Below are 11,667 nucleotides of genomic sequence, written 5' to 3'. Positions count from 1 at the left end.
AGAGAAACTAGAGTAGATTAAGAGATATATGGGATAGTTCGGATAGTTCTTACATGAGTAGAGACTGAAGAGAGACCAAGGTTGCTCTGCCTCAAAATGAGGCAACCTAACAGAGTGTGATAAAGTCATGTTAAACTAGGAAAAGATCTCTCACTATTTCCAACAGCACACAGATGAGAAAACCATCAGACTGAGCACTTAAAACAAACAAGTTATTTTTTTCAAACAGCGCATAACTAAATTCTAGAATTCATCATTTGGCAGAAGATGTTTTTTTAAAAAGCTATGAATGGGTTAAAATAAGGTTTAGAAAATTTTGGGAAGAACAGTCCTACTTCATAATACTGATGGGTGCTATTAAAAATGATGGTCTGGAGGAAGTATACTTCTCAGAAAAGTTCCATAACTAACTGCTAATGATAATAAATCTTCCAGGATAGCTGCTTCTCCATCTCAATAATGTTCTTTAATATTCTGCTTCTGCCTATTTTTCTCCTTCCAAGAGAGATCCACTTGCAGCAGAGCTCCGCTGCAATGTACAGAAGTTGTCAAGTTCCTTAGGTTTCCACTGTTGGAAACTAGGATGCAGGGCCAAGGCTTTTATTATTATTAACACCTATGGTAAGTTGTTACCATCATTATTACTGTATACTATTGTTGATACTTTCTGTTGCATAGCAGGCTTTCCCCTTCTGAGACCAGAACTTTGGCTGTACAGGAGGCAAGGATAACCTTTCCAGTGTATGAGATACTTTCCTTCTTCCCCTCATCCTCTGCAATGATAGTACTGCTAGCAGAATAATGTCCCTCAGAGCATACTTACCTCATTATTCCATTAAAATCACAGCAGTTTGACGTCTTGCAGTACACAGAGCTCTACATGCATACGGCTGCAGCCCTCACATGGTCACTACACTACGATCCTTTGCCAGAAATGATTTAAGGCCCATCTGAAACATATATCAGCATTCAAAACCGGCTTTTCTACAAGTTTTTCAATCCTTGTATTAAAAAAGAACAACAAAAACAGTATCCTTGTTCTTGTTTTTTTCTCCCCTGTATGGTTTATATTTCCAAATTCTACCAATTAGATATACTAAAACCAGTTGTAATTTAAAATCCAATTGCTTAAATTCAATTGCATCAACAGTTGAAAGATCTTTCAAAATTCTAGAGTCAAAGTTAACTGAGTTTAGGCATTTTTCAGACAAAATGGCAGGGGATTAACTGAATTTCCAATGTTTTTATTTGCTTGTTTTGAACCCAGATAATCTTTTGTTCTTTTCAGTTGACTTGCCTTCTAGCACTCACAAATTGAAAAATAGAAATCAACATCATTAGTATTCTTGGTACCTCAGCTATATATTAACACATTTTCCTTAGTGTGAGAACCAAATTTTTATACATATTTTAAGGAGGATTATGCCTACAGCAGCACAGGATATTTCTACAAGAGTTTTGTCTGAGGTAGAATTGAATAAGGGGGAGTGATCATGCATGACTATTTTATTATTGTACAACATTTTTGACAATTAAAAAAAAATCTGCCACATTTTGTAACTGAAATAGGGCCACACCTAGGTCTCTCTGTAGTAGAAGGAAGTTTTTCCACTAATATCTGTAGGAACTGAAACGTTGAATTTTGTTTAAGAGGTTCTTACAGATTCTTAATTGAAAAAGTCCTTCTGAATAATTTCTTTTCTAATTATGCTCAAATTTAGTACTGCATTTATCTTGAAAACAATCTGTGGCTTTTCTAATTTGGGACACTCACAACTTTTTCTAATTGGTAATTTTCATTAACCTTACAGAACTTAAAACCCTAAACCTATTTTGGCAAGCTAGCTAGAAGTTCTCTACTCTGATCACCGCACTACCTCCAAGCACACAACAAGAAGCGGGAGAGGAGCTGACAAACCGCACACCCATCTTTAGGTGCAGCCAAGTCTGCTTTTCCATAATTGTGCCTCTCATCCTCGGGTGGTGAAATCCCTTTCTTGTTCTCCTCAAAAACTGAAAAAAATCCTTCACACTAGACCACTGTTTGAATTTCATGATTTTTCTCACTTCTCATCACTTGTTTTATAAACATGTACAACACAGAGGTCCTTGTTTTTTTGGGTATTTTTTTTTGTGTTGTTGTTTTTTGTTTGGTTAGAACAACAGTGTGTGTATGCAAATACAGACAAATCAGAAATTAATGTACAAAGAACAGCAAACTGTAATATGTGGAAAAAAATATATGAACTACTTATAATGTGTTCCAAGTACTTCATGACAATATAAGGTTAGTTGAAATAAAGACAACAGTCCTCAGAAGTTTTCACTAGAGACCAATAATTTGTCAGCACAAATGATATAACTGTTCACTGGATGCTGATTTTGAGATTTATCATTCTCCAATGGGCAAAATAAAGACAAGGTTAATTCTCAAGATCTGGTCCAGAACCTAGGCACTCTATACTCTCTGCAATATACTGTCTTAGCCAATAGTGTTTATGGCTCGGCTTGTCATTTGCTTTTGAGCCCGAGCCTTTCTATCTTGGAGCTAAAGGAATCATCTCTGCCTGCAATATCTGAGGCCCATATATTTCAGCGCTCTAAGTATTGAAATTTACCACTAAAATTACTTTGATGTTTGTGAAGATAAACCCTCCCGGAAGGGCTGGCTTCCTGCAGGAACCAAAGGCTAGAATAACACAATCTGCACATTCAGCCTGAAGCCACACCACCATTACTAAGATAGCTAAGCACAAGGGGAATACAGATGTGATGGTTACCATCCTTAAACCACCATTCCTTATACAAGCATTTATAGCATTTAAACCATCATTCCTTACACAAATATTTATAGCATTTAATATTTGTCATTCCAGTGCTATACATCTCTAAAGTGTTTATCAGAGACAGAAATTAGAAGGTATATCATAGATTTAAAAAAAAAAAGGATGACTTTTACAGCCACAGGAAGAGTCAGATATCGACACTTACTTTTCTGTAGTGCATGAGAGTTCTTATAAATATTAGCTAATACTTCAACACAGTCCCCTGGGAACTAGGATGTCAGCAAAATGAGCAACTATCCTCCTTTGTCATTTACCCCAAGAAAAATCACGACAGACAAAATTCACACAATAATTCTGTCAGTCAGGGGCTAAAACAAATATCCTGAATTGCAGCCCAACATTTCTACTGAAATATTGTCCTTATAAACTCACTAAATCTTGAAATGAAAGATAGGCCTTTGCATGGCCTTCTCTTTATTCAGCAGAACAGAAGTAAAACACACTTCACTGCTGTTGCCAGAAATAGCAGCTCCTGCCAATCATTATCAGAAAGTGCAGATATAAAAGAACAAGGCAAATTAAGAAGCAACTCCAGGTCACAATCTGGAATGCCTTCTCTAACTGGTCTAGAGTGAAAAGGGGTTAAAAAAGAAAACAAATGTCATATAAAGTTAGGACGTTTCATTCCCTGAGCTCTTTGAGTGTGTTTGTGACCACAGACAGATCAACAAGAAATATTTTCCATTGCTGATAGTGCCTTTTCCTAGTGCTATCCAAATCCTTTAAATTTCCATGGTTTGGCTAATCCTATTTCTTTTTAAATCACATTAAAACCCACCATAAGTGTTATGGAGATTGAAAAGAATGAATATACAACTTGCAAAGAGAGCAGAATGAGCCTCCCATATAAGGAGAAACGAGCTGCCTAGAATCCATCAGAGCATCATTTACCTTTGGTACACAGTAGCAAAAGACAGTGTATGGACTGGGCAGCCTCCAAAACACTTCCAAGCTCAGGTTCTGCTAGGCCCCACCACAAGTCTAGGGAACAAACATTGCACAATACTATTTTTCCAGAACTTTGACATCAGGCATCAACAAAAGCAAAAGCTTTCAAATGCCTACGTTGTGGATGACTGAAAGAATTATACAAAAGAGAACACTTGGTCTTTTCATGAACGTGCTAACAGGCTTCAATTAAAGAGAGTTTTGTTTGCCCTGACACAGTATGCCAAAGCCACACACTGCTGCAAGTTGAATACCTCTAATTAATTATTTCTACATTCACTAGTACTTTTGTGAACTGAAAATACCCAGAGTTTGAAAATTGGTATGCTGCACTCCACACTACAAGTCAACTTTTTAAATTACATTCGGTGAACTTAAAATTATGTTCAATGACTTGTATAAGATTCACTGGTAGCCCCGACATACTTTGTTCGTCAGCAAGACAGTACAGTTGTTGCCATCCAGAGTGACAGAACATTTTTGAACCCTAGTCTACATGGGCTGCCTTCAGGACATAACTAGATGCATCAGTCTGTGATCAATCCATTCTTGGCAATTCTGCTGAGGCTAAAAACAAGACAGCAATTAGTGCAGTTCAGGTGATAAGTTTTTGTAATGCAGATGCTTCTTCACCAATAAATGGGCTAATCCATTCCACAGTGGCTAGTGAAATAAATATTTTCCATCTCCTAATAAATTAATGTATGGCCACTGCTAGGACTGAATTTATTTGAGAAACCTGAAGATAAAGATAGCCACACTCCATTTCCAACCTCCTAAACTTTCTTAAGCTACCCCTCTTTGGGCAAGTGGTACCTGTTGTTACCAAAACAAACAATTGAATGCTACTCATTCTTTCACATGTACAGCTCTTTAACCTTGTGAAATCTGAAGCTTCATCTGCTGGTAAGCACTAGCTGTGTGCATATATACACACAACTCGAGTGCATAGTCCTACCTGCTAGTAACTTCTCAAGTGCTGTGAAAAACTAATTTTCCTAGAGATTATTTTTCCCTCCCAGACGATAAAAAAGCATTTTTTTGGCCCACATAAATCACAGCTCTATTCAAACCAACGTACTTTTTGTACCTTTCAGTATAACAAACCTCACTCTTCTGTACCACAAATCATTACAAGAAAGTTGAATGTGATACTCCCGGACAGGCCTATACTGTTATCTCTTAAATCAGTAGCACTGTTGCCTTCACTTTGTAGTGCTGTGCTTGCTAAGTTCAAATGATGACAGTAAAAGACAACTGCTACTTAAAGCATGTTTTGTGTCCCTCCCAAAAGAAACATCACTAACACTGCACTGACTATTGCAAAGTCATCAGTGTTCTATTAATAGCTGCTGGTATCAAAAAACCCACAACCTTTTCTCCTGTATTTACACTGTCTATTGTAACTATTGTATGGGAAGTCACATTACTTGAGAAAACAATATTTGAAGCCACACTTCATGTCACCACAGTTGTGTTTCTTCAAATTTTTTTCAATATTCTCTTGAAATTACAGACAAGAATGATAAGAACTGTAACACAGATAGTAAACCCTCACTGCATTGTAGTTCTCCAGGGGCTCAGTTCTTCTTAGACTGAAATTTTATTAATACAAAGGAAAGTAAATCTTCAGAAAGTTTGAAATGGATTATGTAGGCCTATTCCTGTGTCCTTAGTTAAATAAAGAGTTAAGTCTTTCAGCACCTTTCATAAATCATTGCATCATTATCCTAAAGGATCAAGCACTTATTTATAAACTGGAGCTATATATCTCTTGGGTAGAAATAGTGGTTAGGTGTATGTACTACAAAAAAGCTTCTGAAGAGTACCCAACTATATATGGAAAAATAGCTAAAAGGAAGACTATCCAGAGAAGACTACCGCCAACTACTAGACGGGATAGCAACTGGGATTAAGACAACATATATTAAGCAAGCTGTTTTATAACTTACCCACATAATGAATGGAACAGAGATGAACTTGCAATTAGTTTAACTGAATTATTATCTTCAATATCCTTTGAACTCAGCATATTTGGAAAAGACTTATGATTTCAGAATCCCTAGGTGGAACCAAGTAAAGGATGATGTATAATTCTATTTTCATGGACATAATTTGTTTAGAATTTAAAGTATCATATTGTTTTTTCCCTAAGAAAAGGAATAAAGATGCATTTAATTAATTAGGGAAATAAACCAATGTGCTAATTAACGATCCACTGTTAATTTATGACCTGATACCCAGTGTTGTCCTCTCACTGCAAACAATGCAAAACCTGTCCCTTTTCTAAATTCAAGTTGTACAGTCAAGTTTTATTTCTCTTTTGTCAAGGTTTACTGTTTTTAATAGATTCCTGAAACCTCTCAAGAGAAAGTCCTACCCACTACAAAAGTGATGAGAGTGAGGTGTTATCTATATTTTAAGTATATGGCATTCTACGTTATTCAGATGCACGTCCCTGTTTTTATATTGCTAGTCTACAATGCTGTGGTGCAAAAGAAATGAAGTAGTCAGATGTAAGGCAGTTGTGCTAAGTAGAGAAGAGTAAGATGTGTGCCTATCACTTTGATTATTACACAAGGCTACATGCGAAAGCTATTCTCACTAAATCTAGCCAAAGAGAAATCACAGCGCTTCACCTACAAAGATAAGATGTTAGCTAACCTCTCACATGAAGGCTGCAATTAAGAGAAGGTTAAAAGGGAAGGAAGGGCACTGACGCTATTGTGACAGCCCACATTAGCCTGGAAATCCAATCAAGAGCTTACTGAATGAGGGGGCTTCTCTGAGACAAATGCAACTTGGGTCTGGAAAGAATCTTCCCGGGGAGCAGAGGAGAGAGATCCAGGTGTCATGTGGGATATGCCTCTTGGTCTGTTATATGATCCCACACCTACAATAACATAATCCTAAAACAGCTAAACATTCAACGTTTTTCTCCTTACAGGATTGCTCCTTCAGAGCTTTCAGCAAGTCACAGTAGTGAAAATAAACAGAACCAATGCTAACCCTGTGTCAATCAAATTGAGAGATGGAAGGGAAAAAAATTAAGTAAGAATAACACAAAAAGGTTTTTTTCCTAGAGATTCCTACTGTACTGCCAGTCAAATCTATCTTTTTAATTGGAATGTTACTCTATTTAAAATCATAAAGTTACTTTTTTCTAAAGCTAGTTAAAATTTAAAATTAACTATTTCAATGTTATATTGAATATGGTATAGAATTATTAAAAAAAAATCAAACAGGAACATATAAGATGACAAAATGCTGAATTCATTTTTTTCCAGTGAAGATTTCACAAATTTTTATGCATTAGGTTTTTTTCTCTACTTCCAAATATGTGCATTAGTTTAAGAGATAAAACATTAAAAAATATTGAGAATGAACATCTGAAAAGCAGTTAGCTCCATTCAATTATTTTAAAAGTTTCTGCACTGAAATAAATTTTTACAAACATTTATGATCCTGATAGTTAGAAGTATAGTTCCACTATGAATATACAGAGTACACAATGTCTAGTTATCATCTCATATAGCTTCTTTCCAACAGCGGCACCTTGCAAACTCCATCTCATCGGTACCAACTAAGCATGACACACCTTCACTTGTCTACAAAACCACTTTTACTACCAGAGAATGAGAGAGATTTAAACCACATCTGGCAAAAGACACTAACAATGCTTGTCCCATTTATAGTAGCAGATGGCAACACCATAGATGAGAACACATTTGGCTGGACAAACAGTTATCTGTCCAGCTATTGAAGCTGTACCACTAGTAGCAAGCAAAATCCAGTTTGATTATATGAAGTGAAATTAAAACAGCTAATGTTGGGGAATGTTCTTACCGCTGAATTTAATGAATATGAGAGCAATTCTCCTGTCTAAAATTCTCAGTGGTGCCCTATAATCCCTTATTTTCCTCAAAATACAGTTTTCCCTATTGAAGTTTATTTGCTATATAAATGATAGGCTCAGATGTTCATTCTCACTCTTATTTCCTATGCCATAATTTATAAAGACCTCGACTTGTCAGACTGACTTAGTTCAATACAGGCACCGTGCTTGCGTTAAGCCTCAGCGCGCAATTATTTCTGCAATCTGCTGCCAGTACTGCCATCACACCTCTAGCCATTATAATATACACATTTTAGGATAAGAGAGATTCTAATCCCCATGCAATCAACAGAATAGTTTCCTTATAGAACAGTAGAGTATGAGATCAAATGGGAGTCGTGGAAGAAACTTCTTACCCTCTACAGGTATGACTGAGCTGTACTTAATTTCATGTGAAAATCATTACTTTTGGAAACAACAAGCATCATTTAAAAGTAAAACTGAAACTGATCCTGTTCACATTCAAATACTAGGAGCACTCTAAACAATGTTCTCTGTATTAAATGGGAAGTACAGATGTCACTAGGGTAATAAGTTCCACGGACACAAAGAATGCAGAAGTTAGAAGTGCCGTATATTCAAATCTAGGCTGAAAAAAAATCAACACACAGACCACCTGAAAACAAGAATAAAAGCTATACACATGGAAGTTTATAACAAAAACATCTCTCCTGATAGCACCTGTCCTTCTGTTTGCTTGTTGTTTCCCTCTCTTCCTTAGCCTTGCAGTTAAGTTAGCTCCCTTAGCTCCTCTGTGAATCACTTCCTCTGCTCCAGCAGTCCAGCTACCTGTGATACTGTCTCTCTGGACTACTTCCAGACAAAGATATGACAATAAAATACTTACAAGAAGTATGCTTAAGTACAGCTCTAATTCAATAAACAGCAAATCCTTTGTAGTGCAATATGGGTAGAGCCAAATCCAAACCCATTCCCAAAATGCAAAATATGAGCAAGAAACTACAAATTCCCCATAATATATATATGTAAATAATACATTATTATCCAGTTTTTCTAGTTTCAGATTTGTGTTCAAGTTCAGTGTGGAAGAAACTATCACTTAAGGATTTGCTTTTTATAACCACTGCATGACTAACCCTGCACTGGTAGGCTACACTGCTGCTATTCCTTGTCAAAATTTCCTCAGCAATACTTCACAAAGAAAGAATGTAAGAATATTTTGTTTGGCTATTATAATTAAGGCACATGCTTGAGTTTTCCCTGCTTTTTTTGGTTAGCACTTCTAAGACAAATGACAGAGTCAAAATTATTATATTCCAATTAACATGGACATTTACATGTCCTATTTGATGTGACATGCAATCAGTTCTTAGAAACAGAATGAAACTCTCCCACTCATAAAAGCATATCTTGGCAATGAATGAAACATTCCCCTCTTCCCACACATGCACAACTGGACATTAACTTTCAAAATCAGGAACACTCCCTGCAACAAGGATCAAAGGAAGCATGAGAAGAAAAACGCAGAAGATGGAATGGAAGATATTCTTCATGAATTTCAGAGAGAAACATGAGCGCTCCATCACCCTCTTTCTGAAAGGACTCTATTTGGGCACTCAGAATAAACAACTTTGACCTTCTATGACTGAGAACGCTAACTTTGGTTTTGTTTTAGAAAGACTACTTTGCCTCCCTTTAAATCAACACTAACTGTCTGACATATCTTATAAAGCAGTTTCCACACATCCACCAGTGAAATCTAGACCATCTGAAATGGAGACAAACCAGGGTACTGGGCTACCAACCCAGTCTCACAACCAGGGGAGCCAGCGTAGTGGAGCATTCCTAAGAAGTTGTGCCAACACTGACCTCAAGAAATATTTATTTGGAAAGGCTACGTGAAACGTAAGAAATCCTCAGCAGAAATCTGGAACTCCTGGAGGTCATACAATGGCAAACCAGAGCCAAATGAAGTGGAGCTCTGGATTCCAGCCAGGCATGTATAACCTGATTCCATATGGTTTCCAAACTGTATCTTTTGTTTCATCTTGCACTGCAGAATCTTGAAGTGCACAGCTGGCTTAACACACAAGCAGACAAACAAACTACTAATGCATTGCTTAATTCTGCCTTCCATAATTTGAAAAAATAATTGTAGGGTCTAGCAAACTACATTATTTACTTTTGGGGAAGTTCATTATTTCATATAGATGTATTTCTTGTTTTGTTCATAGGATACATAAAATATGCATAAGCCCTTAGTAGCTAAACACATTTGTTAGATAACATAAGACTGATCAGCCTTCTCATGAGTAACTCGAAACCTAGCTGGATTTCCAGGTGAACACCCAGTACAGCTAAATGAGAAATCAATACAACTCAATAGCATATTTTGCAAGACTATTGCTGCTTGCACTCCTGCCCTCATGTACCGAGATTAACACAGATTTGCTACCCTGGTAGAGAATGCCTCACCTGGAAAACTCAGCAAAGAACACATTGTACAAGAAGGCTAAAATGTCAATGCAGTCAAAAATTTGATTGCACAGAAGTGATAGAAAGACAGAGCTTGATTTCCTATGCTGTCAACAAGATATTTTTGATAAACCTCAATATGCATGTGAATATCAGTTGGTGTAGATATGATAGCTTATTAAAACGAACTACAGTTCTACAACTTAAAACAGGAATAGATGAAATTTTAAAGCCAAAGCCAGGATGTTACAGTTCTAGAAGAAACTCTTCTGGAAAACAGCATAGCTAGAAATAGAACTACATACATTATATATAGGGACATAACTGATCAAAGTCTGTTACTGCACAAAACAGTTTGTCAGACTGAAGAAGGCTGGAGTATGAAGCTATTGGTTTTAGCTGATGCTCTTTTCCTTAGCCTATACCATCAATATGATGAGATCTTGAGATTCAGCATGCAATCTATTGGGGAATCTACAAAATTCAGCCATGTGTTATCTCCAGTCTAAGTGATGAGAGGCATTTCTCACTGTTTCACAGCCCCAACAAAGGCAGCTCTCTCTTGCTACTCTGTGCTGACTGAGAACATCCCAGGCTGGAGCAATGAGGAAAATGCTCATTCAGTACTGAACTCACAGCATGTAAATTAGGTTTTCCTGCCTTCACACAGGACAGCACTAAGTGGACAGACTGGCTCTCTCATGAGCTAGACTCTCTTCAAAATTCTGAGACTGTCAAAAAAACAAAAGGCCTTTAAAATTATCTTCTATTTGTGGTTTGTCTAAAGTTATTTTTCTTAACCCCCTCCCTCCTCATCCAGAACATGTGTAATAATTACAGTACTGAAAACCCTCACAGCTATAAAGAGAGTAAATAAATTTTTGACCCTCACCGCAGATAATTTGACATAAACCTCAATATAGATGTAAGTACATACATGCACTTGTATGAACTGTATATAACCAGTGATAGTTTTCCCCAAAATCTTAACTGCTGACTCTCACCCCTCATTTAACAGTAACATATGCATATTCAAAACCCATATAAATTCTGCACTCATATCAGTTTCCGTAATAGCTCAGATAAACAATTTATCTTACCCAGTGGACAGCCAGCTGAGGAATGGCGTATCCCACAGCTTCAGATCCCAACAACAATACTACTTCAAAGCCCAAAATAACATTTAATACATTGGGACACCTCACCTGAGACAGCTACTCTTGAAAGCAAGAAGATAGGTAGCAAACTTCACAAATGAAGATCCCAAATGATAGGAAACAGTAACACAAGTCAAAAAGCTCTAGTACGCATGAGTTTAGGAACATCTAGACTGTAACACTCCTTTTTGTGACATACCATAAAGGTGGATGAATACAGTCCCAACCAAATAACACAAGTTTCTTTGTTCTTTGTTTTGTTTTTTACTGATGCCTTTCACCACCCCTTTGATTCTGAAGCCACTCACTTTCTCTAAGAGTTATCACTGTGCAGTTCATTCAGAAAGAAATGTACACAGATGTGCAAGAGGTATGAGCGCTGCTT

Source organism: Numida meleagris, chromosome 4 (genome assembly GCF_002078875.1).
Source record: "Numida meleagris isolate 19003 breed g44 Domestic line chromosome 4, NumMel1.0, whole genome shotgun sequence".
Taxonomy (NCBI): Eukaryota; Metazoa; Chordata; class Aves; order Galliformes; family Numididae; genus Numida; species Numida meleagris.
This window is presented reverse-complemented; position numbering follows the sequence as displayed.